Raw genomic sequence first — 15316 nt, 5'->3', positions numbered from 1 at the left:
TTACATCTCAGCTCTTGAGCAGTTTTTTTAATTTTTAATATCCCAAGTGATGAAATGGGATATATGCTGCCGTGTACCCAAGTCCACTGGTCATTGTCTCCAGGACAAACAGTTGTGCCACTATTTGAGTTGCGAGATGAACTAGTCACTTTTTTGGTGGAACATTGCTTTGACTGCCCAGAATGACTGACATACAAACTCCAGTTCTTTACGCTTGTTGTATTCGGCACACAGATTCCTGAAGCTGGATGAAGTGGATTTTCATCACTGGCCAAAAGAGCAATAGGAGCTAAATTTATTCTCTCACTCTAAACAAACAAATGAAAACAGCCAGGCAAAAATATAGAAAACAATGGTCTTCAGATACTAGACAACAGACAGTGTAAGTGAGCAGGACCCTATAATAATGCCTTCCCAGAATAGACCCCCAGCCATGTCCTCTACTTGCCTTGTGTCTGTAGGAAAACTTTAGTCAAAGAATAAATTTAATCAGAGAAGTGAGAAAATGAGGAAAATGAGGAAAACAGTCAAGCAAGACAAAATAATGATACTTTAGCCATTAAACAAAGTCATGAGTTCTTCCTCAAGGACTATAGATAATATCCCGAGATATTTTGCAGAGTGAAACCCTCACCAGATGGAAGAAGTTAACTAGAGGCTGACCACAAGCACGGAGACTCCACACTGGTTGGAATTAGAAGGTTGATGATGTTGACCCCTGATTACCTCAACACCAACCAGTCAGAAGGCTGTCCACAAGCTGATCATGTACCCCACAACCTCCCTCCCCGACCCTGTCTCTATAAACCTTTCTCTGAAAGCCTTTGGGGAGTCTGGGTCTTTTAAGCACTAGCTGCCCTGGACTCCTTGCTTGGGGCCTGTAATAAACACTGCACTCTCCTTCACCACAACAGATTGACTTTACCAAGTCTGGTTTGGTAACAACAGCTTGGGACAGTGATTCCCAGAGAGAAGTGAGTCCCAGCTCACTGTCAGAAGAGCTTCCAGGCCACATAGTGGGGAGGACATGCACAGAGCAGCCATCTCTCCAGATTGAGAAAACAGAGCTGCAGGTTCAGAGGGGCCCAGGTACCTAGGATGTGGAGTGCAAAGCACAGAGAGGAGAGAGAACTCCACAGGTTTGTTATTCAGTCTTTGATTAACAGAGATACCCACAAGGGCCTGGGCAGAAGATCACTGCTCCTATTAAAAGGATTCAAGACAGCAGCAACTTCACATAGATGAGGTTGTGAGGAGCATGGAGGGCCCCCTAAAATGACTCTCTTGGTGTCTTTGTCCTTCACCCCAGCATCTCTAACCTTTCAGGACCCAAATTAACCAACAGGGCTGAGGCTCAGGAGTGAAAGAGGCAAGGGGAGGGGAGAGGGTTTGCTGAGGAGGGAGGCCTGCGTTTTGCACCCCAAAGTGTTCTGGAACTCACTCTGGCCATTCCCACTTAGAAGGGGGTGGGGGTGGATTTACGAGGAAGTTAGTGAGACTGAAGCTGTAGGGTTCCTAACAGACAAGTCCTGGGCATGGCCTCTGTACATGTTTTTGTGAGCCTGCCCATGTTATATTTTTGTCAACTTTATTTTTCTTCAAAGGGGCTCTCAAATTATATAAGCTTTGGGGTTCCCCTGTCTGTGGACTGTGTGGCACACCCTTTATGCAACACAAAATGTCCCATTAACAAACCAGCTCATTTTTATTCATTCATCTATTTAACAAAGGTGCCCAGGACCATCTCTCGAACACAAGGCTGAGCAGGACAGCTGTGGTCTCTGTCTTTATGGAACATTCAGTCTAACATGGAGAAGGCAATGGCAACCCACTCCAGTATGCTTGCCTGGAAAATCCCATGGACGGAGGAGACTGGTAGGCTGAAGTCCATGGGTTCACGAAGAGTCAGACACAACTGAGCGACTTCACTTTATTTTTCACTTTCATGCATTGGAGAAGGAAATGGCAACCCACTCCAGTGTTCTTGCCTGGAGAATCCCAGGGGCGGGGGAGCCTGGTGGGCTGCCATCTATGGGGGTCACACGGAGTCGGACACGACTGAAGCGACTTAGCAGCAGCAGCAGTCTAACATGGGAGAAGGGAGTTAGTAATCAACCATGGTGATGTCACTAAACAGGTGCCGAGTGTAATGAAGGCGTGGAAGGCTGTGAGCAAGGCCCGCAGACTCTTCTGGAGGGTGGAGGTCAGGGGGTCTTCCCTGGAGAAGTACCAGGCCAGGTAATTGTGACTGATGGGAGGGGTGATGGCAGGCAGAACAGGCATCTGTGACAAAGCTAGGAGGGCGAGGAGCCTAGCCAGTGGGAAGAGCTGAGGATGGCTAATATGCGTGCTAGGGCCTGGGTGGGGTGGGGGTGAAGGATGAGGCTGGCGTGCTCAGTGGGGTCAGTCCCACTGGCTGCTGCCAGTTGGTATTAAGGATTTTGACTTCTCAAGTATTTCTTTTCAGAAAGACTCAAAGCTAGGACCAGACTGTGTTGGCAGGGTTTCAGCCCAAATCACAGGCTCTCTTTATGATTCCTTGTAATTCTGCTCACATCAAAGTCAAAATTGCCTGCATCTGGACGGCCACTCTCTCCAGGCCAAATTACAGACCCTGATCGTGAAGTGTCCAATGGCAACTCACCACTTCCTCCCACAGCCCCAGCCCTGCAGGCCCAGCCAGAGCCCAGCCTGAAAGAAGAGCCAGAGTGAACTGGGGCCAGGCCAGGGTATGGACTGACGGACGGCTGCCACAGAGGTCACCTGGGTGACCACACCTCAGAAGAAGCCATCTGGGACTGACCTTGCCAGGGAGTATTGGTACCCAGAGTAAACTGCTTGTAAGCCTCACCCTGCAATTTGCCTGTTGTGTTACCACCCCTCCCCAACACACAGACACAACCAGGTCACAACGGTCCTTAAGCCATTTCCTGGGAGCCCACAAAACCTCCAGTCACCCCTTAAAGAGACAGCCTCTGTCATGCAGTTAGGCTAACATATGGTCCTTTGAGATCAGCTTAGGGAAGGATTGAGGTGGGAAGACGTAGTGGGATCCAGCATTCAGCGAGGACCTGCCTGTTTTCTGTCAGACATTGTACTACTGGGAACTGGCTGCGTTGTGAATTCAATCCTCACCTGCACCTGGTAGACACCTGTGTCCCACAATAAACTCAGGACTCTTGGTTTAAGCTTTGGCTTTCATTCATGAGGTGTTGCGCTCAGAAGGAACACTGGTCCTACATCCAAATATAAAGAAAAACAATTTAAATTGTTTCTGTTTTCTCTTGAAAAACATCTAAATGAAAGTGTTAGTTGCTCAGTAGTGTCCAACTCTTTGCCACCCCACAGACAGTAGCCTGCCAGGCTCCTCTCTCCATAGAATTTTCTAGGCAAGAATACTGGAGTGGGTAGCCATTTCCTTCTCCAGGGGACCTCCAGTCTCCTGCAGGGCAGGCAGGTTCTTTACCATCTGAGCCACCAGGGAAGCGTTGAAAAGCATCTAAAGAGACTGTATATCCAAAAAGCATAACCAAATGTTTAGAACTACGGGCACACACACATCACACATCCCCTCATGAGAACAGAGTGGATGCTCCAAGACCTCTCATCATCCCATCTCAAAACACCCCAACCTCTCAGGGAACATGTCTCTCTTTCCTCTCTTTTGACTTCTCTTTTCTCCTCAGGATGGATGGTTCTTGGCGCCTCCCACCAACAATCAATCTAGCTTTCTCAGTCCACTCAGTGTCCACTCAACTGGACAGGCACAGCCTCCCACCTCTTTCCAAAGGTCTCTGCCCCAGAGCCACACTATTAATTCTCGTGAAGCCTTTGATGTTTGGAAGGAGGGAGGGGTGTGGCTGGTCTTGTAACTCTAGATTTATCTGCTGGCCGGCAGGCCCAGGTACCCCCTGGAGTCTGGCTCCTGTGTCCTGCTGACCTGCAGGCTGAGACAGTGGGAAGGGAGGGGGCAGAGCTGGTCCATCTCGGGAGGGGAGGCAGGTGGTGGCTGGAGCAGCCTTCCCTTCATCAAAGCATGCGGGCTGGCTGCAGTTTACAGGAGACAAAGGCCCCACCTCTGTGAGGCCTCTGCTGAGTGAGCCAAGGGGATCAGTACAGACAGAAACAGACAGAAACATCCATGCCATTGATTCTTTTTCTGCTGAAGATGAGAAGAAACAACCAGAGTTCTCCACAGCTGCCAAAGCGGGAGGGGCAACTGCCTCGGGTGTGCTTCCTGTCCTGCTCTGATTACCCTGTTTCCCCTCGATCTGATAAACCCCTCGGCGTCAGTGGTTTATCAGTGGCTGTGGTTCAGTTTCTTTCTTTCATGCCACTCTGCTTACAAATACTCCTTGATCTCCCTGGCAGACTCACTTGGGGAATTTTTACCAAAATGGCCCCCCAGTTGCCAGACCAATTAAATCCAAACCCCTGGGGTATGACTGGGGCATCCGCATTTTGAAAAAACTCTCCCCAAAGCTGGTCTGATGCATGTACATCAGTGAAGTTAGAACATTCCCTCACACCATCCACAAAAATAAACTCAAAGTGGCTTAGAGACTGAAATATGCAACACGGCACCTTAAAACTTCTAGATGAAAACATAGGTAAAATATTCTCTGACATAAACCATAGCAATCTTTTTTTGGGTCAGTCTCCCAAGGCAAAAGAAATAAAAGCAAAAATAAACAAAGGGGAGCAAATTAAACTTACAAGGCTTTTCATAGCAAATGAAACCAGAAATAAAACAAAAAGACTAACTTTTTGTTTTGTGGAATGGGAGAAAATTTTTGTAAATGATGTGGTTGACAAAGGATTGATTTCCAAAATCTACAAACAGTTCATACATCTCAATATCAAATAACAAACAACCCAATCAAAAAGATGGGCAGAAGACCTCAATAGACATTCCTCCAAAGAAGACATACAGATGGCCCAATAGGCACATGAAAAGATATTCAACATTGCTAATTATTAGAGAAATGCAAATCAAAACTATTGGTTGACCAAAAAGTTCCTTCAAATTTTTCCATAACATCTTACAGAAACCCAAATGAACTTTTTGGCCAACCCAACGCAATGAGATATCACCTCACGCCAGTCAGAATGGCCATCATCAAGTCTATAAATAACAAAAGCTGGAGAGGGTGTGAAGAAAAGAGAACCTACTTACGCTGTTGGTGGGAACGTAAAGTGGTGTAGCCACTATGAAGAACGGTATGGAGGCTTCTCAAAAAACTAAAAAGAGAGTTGCCATATGATCTAGCAATCCCACTTCTGAGCATATATATGGAGAAAACTATAATTTGAAAAGACATATGCACCTCAGTGTTCATAGCAGCAGTACTTACAATAGCCAAGACATGGAAGCACTTAAGTGTCTATCAACAGATGAATGTATAAAGATTATGTGGTATATATATATTTACACGCACACACAGAATATTCAGTTCATTTCAGTCTCTCATTCGTATTCAACTCTTTGCAAGCCCATGAGCTACAGCACGCCAGGCCTCCCTGTCCAACACTAACTCCTGGAGCCCACTCAAACTTATGTCCATTGAGTCACTGATGCCATCCAACCATCTCATCCTCTGTTGTCCCCTTCTCCTCCTGCCTTCAATCTTTCCCAGCATCAGGGTCTTTTCAAATGAGTCAGCTCTTTGCATCAGGTGGCCAAAGTATTGGAGTTTCAGCTTCAGCATCAGTCCTTCCAATGAACACCCAGGACTGATCTGCTTTAGGATGGACTGGTTGGATCTCCTTGTGGTCCAAGGGACTCTCAAGAGTCTTCTCCAACACCACAGTTCAAAAGCATCAATTCTTTAGCGCTCAGCTTTCTTTATAGTCCAACTCTCACATCCATACATGACTACTGGAAAAACCATAGCCTTGACTAGATGGAAATTTTTTGGCAAAGTAATGTCTCTGCTTTTTAATATGCTATCTAGGTTGGTCATAACTTTCCTTCCAAGGAGTAAGCATCTTTTAATTTCATGGCTGCAGTCACCATCTGCAGTGATTTTGGAGCCCCAAAAAATAGTCTCTCACTGTTTTCACTGTTTCCCCATCTATTTCCCATGAAGTGATGGGACCAGATGCCATGATCTTAGTTTTCTGAATGTTGAGCTTTAAGCCAACTTTTTCACACTCCTCTTTCACTTTCATCAAGAGGTTCTTTAGTTCCTCTTCACTTTCTGCCATAAGGGTGGTGTCATCTGCATAACTGAGGTTATTGATATTTCTCCCAGCAATCTTGATTCCAGCTTGTGTTTCATCCAGCCCAGTGTTTCTCATAATGTACTCTGCATATAAGTTAAATAAGCAGGGTGACAATATACAGCCTTGACATACTCCTTTTCCTATTTGGAACCAGTCTGTTGTTCCATGTCCAGTTCTAACTGTTGCTTCCTGACCTGCATACAGGTTTCTCAAGAGGCAGGTGGTCTGGTATTCCCATCTCTTTCAAAATTTTCCAGTTTATTGTGATCCACACAATAAAGGCTTTGGCAGTCAAAGGCTTTGGCATAGTCAATAAAGCAGAAAGAGATGTTTTTCTGGAACTCTCTTGCTTTTTTGATGATCCAGCAGATGTTGGCAGTTTGATCTCTGGTTCCTCTGCCTCTTCTAAAACCAGCTTGAACATCTGGAAGTTCACGGTTCACATATTGCTGAAGCCTGGCTTGGAGAATTTTGAGCATCACTTTACTAGCGTGTGCTGCTGCTGCTGCTGCTGCTAAGTCGCTTCAGTCGTGTCTGACTGTGTGACCCCATGGATGGCAGCCCACCAGGCTCCCCCGTCCATGGGATTCTCCAGGCAAGAACACTGGAGTGGGTTGCCATTTCCTTCTCCAATGCATGAAAGTGAAAAGTGAAAGGGAAGTCGCTCAGTCATGTCTGACTCTAGAGACCCCATGGACTGCAGCCTACCAGGCTCCTCCGTCCATGGGATTTTCCAGGCAAAAGTACTGGAGTGGGGTGCCATATTAGCGTGTGAGATGAATCCAATTGTGCGGTAGTTTGAGTATTCTTTGGCATTACCTTTCTTTGGGATTGGAATGAAAACTGACCTTTTCCAGTCCTGTGGCCACTGCTGAGTTTTCCAAATTTGCTGACATATCGAGTGCAGGACTGTCACAGCATCATCTTTCAGGATTTGAAATAGCTCAACTGGAATTCCATAACCTCCACTAGCTTTTTTCGTAGTGATGCTTTCTAAGGCCCACTTGACTTCACATTCCAGGATGTCTGGCTCTAGGTGAGTGATCACACCATCGTGATTAACTGGGTTGTGAATCTTTTTTGTGTTCTTCTGTGTATTCTTGTCACCTCTTCTTAATATCGTCTGCGTCTGTTAGGTCCATACCATTTCTGTCCTTTATTGAGCCCATCTTTGCATGAAATATTCCCTTCATATCTCTAATTTTCTTGAAGAGATCTCTAATGTTTCCTATTGTTTTTCTCTATTTCTTTCCATTGATCTCTGAGAAAGGCTTTGTTATCTCTCCTTGTTATTCTTTGGAAATCTGCATTCAAATGGGTATATCTTTCCTTTTCTCCTTTGCTTTTAGCTTCTCTTCTTTTCACAGCTATTTGTAAGGCCTCCTTAGACAGCCATTTTGCTTTGTTGCATTTCTTTTTCCTGGGGGATGGTCTTGATCCCTGTGTCCTGTACAATGTCATGAACTTCTGCCCATAGTTCATCAGGCACTGTGTCTATCAGATCTAGTCCCTTAAATCTATTTGTCACTTCTACTGTATAATCATAAAGGATTTGATTTAGGTCATACCTGAATGGTTTAGTGGTTTTCCCCACTTTCTTCAATTTAAGTCTGAATTTGGCAATAAGGAGTTCATGATCTGAGCCACAATCAGCTCCTGGTCTTGTTTTTGCTGACTGTATAGAGCTTCTCCATCTTTGGCTGCAAAGAATATAATCAATCTGATTTCGGTGCTGGCCATCTAGGAATGTCCATGAACAGTATGAAAAGGCAAAAAGATAGGACACTGAAAGATGAACTCCCCAGGTTGGTAGGTGCCCAATATGCTACTGGAAATCAGTGGAGAAATAAGAAAGAATGAAGGGATGGGGCCAAAGCAAAAACAATACCCAGCTGTGGATGTGACTGGTGATAGAAGCAAGGTTCGATGCTGTAAACAGCAATATTGTATAGGAACCTGGAATGTCAGGTCCATGAATCAAGGCAAATTGGAAGTGGTCAAACAAGAGATGGCAAGAGTGAATGTCGACATTCTAGGAATCAGCAAACTGAAATGGACTGGAATGGGTGAATTTAACTCAGATGACCATTTTATCCACTACTGTGGGCAGGAATCCCTTAGAAGAAATGGAGTAGCCATCATGGTCAACAAAAGAGTCCGAAATGCAGTACTTGGATGCAACCTCAAAAACGACAGAATGATCTCTGTTCGTTTCCAAGGCAAACCATTCAATATCACAGTAATCCAAGTCTATGCCCCAACCAGTAATGCTGAAGAAGCTGAGGTTGAACGGTTCTATGAAGACCTACAAGACCTTTTAGAATTAATACCCAAAAAAGATGTCCTTTTCATTATAGGGGACTGGAATACAAAAGTAGGAAGTCAGGAAACACCTGGAATAACAGGGAAATTTGGCCTTGGAGTACGGAATGAAGCAGGGCAAAGGCTAAGAGAGTTTTGCCAATAGAATGCCCTGGTCATAGCAAACACCCACCCTCTTCCAACATGAAATCTTACTCAGTCATAAAAAAGAATAAAATCATGCCGTTTGCAGCAACATGGATGGACATAGACATTAACATGCTAAGTGAAGTAACAGACAAATGTTGTGATATCACTTATATGTGGTCTAAAAAATGATACCGATGAACTTGTTTACAAAACAGAAACAAACTCACAGACACGGAAAACAAAACTACCAAAGGGGAAAGGGACAGTGGAGAGATAAATTAGGAGTTTGGGATTAGCAGATATATGCTGCTGCTGCTGCTAAGTCGCTTCAGTCGTGTCCGACTCTGTGCGACCCCATAGATGGCAGCCCACCAGGCTCCCCTGTCCCTGGGATTCTCCAGGCAAGAACACTGGAGTGGGTTGCCATTTCCTTCTCCAATGCATGAAAGTGAAAAGTGAAAGTGAAGTCGCTGAGTCTTGTCTGACTCTTAGCGACCCCATGGACTGCAGCCTACCAGGCTCCTCCGTCCATGGGATTTTCCAGGCAAGAGTACTGGAGTGGGGTGCCATTGCCTTCTCCACAGATATATGCTACCGTATATAAAATAGATAAACAGCAAGGTCCTACTTATGCACAGGAAGCTATAGTCAATATCCTGTAATAAACTATAACGGGAAAAAATCTGGAAAAGAATGTATATATAGATACCTCTGTCTATCTATCTATGGCTTCCCAGGTGGCGCAGTGGTAAAGAATCTGCCTGCCCATGTAGGAGACACAAGAGATGCGGGTTCGATCCCTGGGTTGGATTGATCCCCTGGAGGAGGGCATGGCAACCCACTTCAATACTCTTGCCTGGAAAATTTCATGGACAGAGGAACATGGCAGGCTATAGTCCAAGGTGTCTAACAAAGAGTTGGACATGGCTGAGCAGACAGGTATATATGTGTATATTATATATAGACCAGAATCACTTTGCTCTACACCAGAAACTAACACAACACTGTAAATCAACTATAAATAAAATAAAAACAAACAATAAAAACAAACAAAACTCCCCCTGGGGTTTCTAAGAGAGAGCCAGGATTGAGATTGTGAGACCCAGAAACAGTCAGAACTGGGAGGCTCCTTAGCGCTCATTAGGAGCCCAGGCCCCTGGGGCACACTCCTGAGCTGGGGACCGAGCTGCTGGATCTGGGGGCAGGGTTGCATCTTGTTCAGCAGAAGGTGCTGGCAGGAGCCGGTGTGGGCAGGAGCTGTAGGGCTTCGTCGCTCAGAGAGCAGCACTGAAGTTCAGGCTAATCGGCAGCTTTTCCTTCCCCACCTCCCCCTCAGCATCCCACTGCCTCCAGAAGGCCTGAGCAGGGAGGAGGGAGAAGGGAGGCCTGAGGGCTGAGACTCGGCTTGGCTACCACGTCTCCAGGTTGCCCGAGGGCCACTTCTGCTTCTCTGAGTTAGTCAGTTCAGTCGCTTGGTCATGTCCAACTCTTTGCTACCTCATGGACTGCAGCATGCCAGGCTTCCCTGTCCATCACCAACTCCCGGAGCTTGCTCAAACTCATGTCCACAGAGTTGGTGGTGCCATCCAACCATCTCTGCTGCTCTGAGCTGGGTTCCAAACCCAAGGGAGTTTGGGCAAGTTATTAACCCTTATTAAATAGCCAGCCATTAATCTCAATTAACTTGATTGTTAATTGAGGAAAAAAAAGCAGCAAAAACAGCACACAAAAAAGTTCAAAAAACAGCTCAAAAATAGGGAGGAAGACTGTCAAAATAAAAATCACTCATGGCAGGCAGACAGGCTGCGGTCTTTGAGAACCAGTGGGAGTCAGGAGGTCCTATCTGTCCACCCTTTTGTGAAGACCTGAGGGGAGCAGGAGTTTGCAATGCTAAACCAGGAGCTGATGGACAGTTATAGGGCATCTGTTATGTAGATGAGCAATTTTCAGAGAATTGGAAAAACAAATAAATTCAAACTAAAAACCATACTGAATAGTCTATAATTTCTCTTTGCTACAAACTACATTTCAGACTTGTGCCCTGTCATTATATCATATAAACATTGATTAGAATCACACAGCAGTGTAAGTAGGAATAACAGGCGCTCAATAAATAGTTATTGACTAAAAATGCTTTCTAAGACCCTGAGATGGGGTATCAGTGGTTTACTTTGATTGTTACTTTATATTAGTGCATGTTTATTGTGGCAAGCTTGAGCGATGGAGAAAAACATAAGAAAGTTGCCTTGAGATCACTGTAGCGAACAGTTTTGTGTATATATTTCTAGTTCTCTTTTTCTATGTACATATACACAGCTTTCAAAGATAAAATCTTTGATGCGAAAGTAAGTGGGGCAGGGGGAGGATATATTAGAAGTCTGGGATTAACCTTTACATACTGCTATTCTTGCCTGAAAAGTCCCATGGACAGGAGAGCTACAGTCCATCGGGTTGCAAAGAGTCAGATGAGACTGAGTGACTGAACAACAAATCCTAGGCAGGAAGGATGAGAGGTCCCTAGTTAAGGAGGCTCTGGGTATGTTATGTACAGTTTCTAATCCCCCCTCTTCCCCAATTCATGGGAAGGACTGGAATGAATCTCTCCACTCTCTGAGCATCTGTCCTTTCATATACAACAAGGGATCTGGACACACTGATGTCTAAGATGCTCTGCAGATAACACCCTGAATGGGGCTAAGAAGAAAACAGAAAGTGGCCTCTAGAGTTGCAATCGTAAGCCTCAGGCAAAGGTGACAGATATATTAATTGAGAGAGGCAGTTGCCACGATAAGAGAACCCACAGGGCAAAACTTAGGGCCTGTGAATAAATTCCATTTTGTGACCTCAAAGCTCTTTTACAGAAGGAAGGGAAAGGAAAAGTGAAGTCACTCTGTCATGTCCAACTCTTTTCAACTCCGTGGACTGTAGCCTAACCTGGCTCCTCCGTCCATGGGATTTTCCAGGCAAGAGTACTGGAGTGCGTTGCCGTTTTCTTCTCCAGGGGATCTTCCTGACCCAGGGATCAAACCCAGGTCTCCCGCATTGCAGCCAGAGGCTTTACCCTCTAAGCCACCAGGGAAGCCAGGGAAAAAAGAAAGGTTGAGATCACAGAGTGGGTACCTTCCAGGAAGTACATACAGGGGTCAAGGGGAATAATGGCTGGAGCAGCAACTCTCCTGGCTTATGGGATCCATAGCCTGGACAGAATGGGCCTGATATCAAAGAAGAGTCAGTGTGAAGTCACATAGCCTCCTGCACTGCACTGTGCCTCCCAGAGCTTGTGTAAAGCTTGGAGGTCAGTCGCACACCCTAGAGCCACAACCACCTGGTCACAATCCAGATGCTGAATGAGCAGGGCTGTTTCTGGACAAATTTGAACTGGTGAGTCTACCTTCATACCCTCCTCAGCCATCCCCCTTCCTTTAGAATTTTCCTTTGGTGCTTCAGATGCTCAGAGTTTCTTAGCAGCCTCCAAAAATGGTGCCTAATCAAGGTTGATGCCCTGTAAACACGGCCTGTGTTCCAGAATTTTCCGAACTTCTAGGTTTCCTCTCTTGTACCATTCAATTTGGGAGCCACTAGTCACATGCAGCTATTTGCATTTCAAATTTCTTTTCTTTTTCTTTTTTTTTGGCTGTGCTGGGTCTTCATTGTGGCACACGGTTTCTTTGCTGTGATGTGTGGGCTCCTTTAGTTGTGGCACTTGGGTTCTTTAGTTGTGGGCAAGCTTAGTTGCCCTGTGGCATGTGGGATCTTAGTTCCCTCACCAAAGATCAAACTCATGTCTTCTGCATTGCAAAGCAGGTTCTCAACCACTGGATCACCAGGAAATTCCTTTCAAAATTCAATTCATTAAAATTAAATAAAAATGTGGTTCCTCAGTCACACTAGCAACAATTTTCAATGCTCAATAGCTACGTGTGGCTAGTAGCCATCATGCTGGAGAGTGCAGATAAAGGACCTTTTCAGTGTCACAGCAAGTTCTAGCTGACAATGTTGCTGACCCCTCATGGCCTGAGCACTCAACTCCAAGGCTTCCAGGCTTCCTTACAAAAATCTGGATGTAGGAAGGGCAAGCAGAAAATGGTTTGGGAGACCTTGTGCCCAGAGTGTTTTAAACCCTTACTTTCAATTCCACTGGTTTGAAAAATTACAAGTATAGTTAATACTAGCAATGATCATTACAATGAACTGAATGTTTGCATCCCTCCAAAATTCCTCTTATGAAGTTCTATTCTCTCTCTCTCATTTTTGCTCGGTTGTGTCTGACTCTTTACAACTCCATGGCCTATGTCCACTGGGCTTCTCTGTCCATGAAATTCGCCAGGCAAGAATACTGGAGTGGGTTGCCATTTCCTTCTCCAGGAGATCTTTCCAACCCAGGGATTGAACCCAAGGATCAAACCCAGGTCTCTTGCATTGCAGGCAGATTTTTTACTGTCTGAGCCACCAGGGAAACCCCTTGGAAATCCTAACCCTCAGTATAAGTAGGACGTGAGACCTTTGGGAAGTGATTAGGTGATGAGGGTGGAGCCCTTATGAATAGGATTAGTGCCCTTATACAAGACCCACAGGACTTCCCTGGTGGTGCAGTGGATGAGAATCCACCTGCCAATGCAGGGGATGTGGGTTTAACCCATGGTCTGGGAAGATTTCTCATGCTGTGGACCAAGGAAGCCCCTGGGCCACAACTATTAAGCCTGCATTCTACAGCCTGTGAGCTGCAACTCCTGAGCCTTTGCCACAACCACTGAAGCCCACACGCCTAGAACCTGTGGGCTTCAATAAGATAAGCCACTGCAGTGAGAAGCCCGTGCTCCACAAGTAGAGAGCAGGCCCCGTTCACCAGAACCAGAGAAAGCCCATGCCAAAAGCATCGAGACCCAGTGCAGCCAAAAGTAAATAAACAAATAAAGAGACCCAGAGAACTCTCTTGCCCTCTTTCTGCCATGTGAGGATACTATAAAAAGAGGGTCCTCACCAAAATCCAACCATGCCTGTACTCTAATCTTATGATTCAGCCTCCAGAACTGTGAGAAATAAACTTCCGTTGTTCCTAAACTACCCAATCTGTGATGCTTTGTTACAGCAGCCCAAGCAGACTAGCAGACATACAGCTGCTCTGAAAGCAATTCTGAGGCCACACTGGGCATTTTATGCAACATAGTGGCGGAAGGCAGGCAACTTAGTTGGTGAGGGGCCAGGAGGGGAGGGGTACAGAATTCCCAGAGCCAACACATTCAGAGAACAGCAGATGGTACCTGAAGGCTAAGAGTGATATCTGGACTTGCCAAAGGAGGAGACATATGGATGAACAAGGAAGGCATTCTGAATACTCCTGCATGCTTCATGTACTGGCCAGATCTGTCACCAAGTGAATAAAGCTCAGGAGTATTTTCAGGCATCATCGTGGCATGTCTCCTAGAGCCTGCCCATTTCCCCTCAAGAGCAAAGGCTGTCGTGGGAGTGTGTGTGTGAGTTAGTTGCTCAGTTTTGTTAGACTCTTTGTGACTCAATGGACTGTAGCCCACCAGGCTTCTCTGTCCATGTAATTCTCCAGGCAAAAATACTGGAGTGGGTTTCCATTTCCTTCTCCAGGGGATCTTCCCGATTCAGGGATCAAATCCGGGTCTCCTGCATTGCAGGCAGATTTTTACTGCTGAACCACTAGGGAAGCCCACTGTAGGAGTGTTCAATAACAGTAACTGTTGTACTTCAGGGAAATGTGTTTATTCAACACAATGTGTATTTAGGCACAGTTACTGTTCTTGGAAGGAAAGTTATGACCAATCTTGATAGCATATTGAAAAGCAGAGATATTACCTTGCCAACAAAGGTCCATCTAGTCAAGGCTATGGTTTTTCCAGTGGTCATGTATGGATGTGAGAGTTGGACTGTGAAGAAAGCTGAGCGCCAAAGAATTGATGTTTTTGAATTGTGGTGTTGGAGAAGACTCTTGAGAGTCCCTTGGACTGCAAGGAGATCCAACCAGTCCATCCTAAAGGAGATCAGTCCTGGGTGTTCATTGGAAGGACTGATGCTGAAGCTGAAATTCCAATATTTTGGTCACCTCATGCGAAGAGCTGACTCATTGGAAAAGACTCTGATGCTGGGAAGGATTGGGGGCAGGAGGAGAAGGGGACAACAGAGGATGAGATGGCTGGATGGCATCACTGACTCGATGGACATGAGTTTGAGTGAACTCCAGGAGTCGGTGATGGACAGGGAGGCCTGGCATGCTGAGATTCATGGGGTCACAAAGAGTCGGACATGACTGAGTGACTGAACTGACTGACTGACTGACTGTTGGAGAAGACTCTGGAGAGTCCCTTGGACAGCAAGATCAGACCAGTCAATCCTAAAGGAAATCAATCCTGAATTTTCATTGGAAGGACTAATGCTGAAGCTGAAGCTCCAATACTTTGGCCACCTGATGCGAAGAGCCAACTCACTGGAAAAGACCCTGATGCTGGGAAAGATAGAAGGCAGCAGGAGAAGGGGACGACAGAGGACGAGATGGTTGGATGGCTTCACAGACTCAATGGACGTGAGTTTGAGCAAGCTCCGGGAGATGGTGAAGGAAAGGGAAGCTTGGTGTGTTGCAGTTCAAAGGGCTGAAAAGAGTTGGACATGACTGATC

At 45.8% G+C, this 15316-nt stretch overlaps 1 long non-coding RNA gene across 1 annotated transcript in view; it reads right to left on the bottom strand.

Annotated features, from left to right (window-relative positions):
• Nucleotides 1-15316, bottom strand: part of LOC147364564 (uncharacterized) — a 96479-nt gene that overhangs the window by 19694 nt on the left and 61469 nt on the right. The gene's annotated exons all lie outside the window — the stretch shown is intronic.

The sequence above is a fragment of the Bos grunniens genome, chromosome 10 (genome assembly GCF_055505025.1).
Source record: "Bos grunniens cultivar Pamir isolate PY7600 chromosome 10, Bosgru_T2T1.0, whole genome shotgun sequence".
In the NCBI taxonomy this organism is placed as follows: domain Eukaryota; kingdom Metazoa; phylum Chordata; class Mammalia; order Artiodactyla; family Bovidae; genus Bos; species Bos grunniens.
This window is presented reverse-complemented; position numbering and strand designations above follow the sequence as displayed.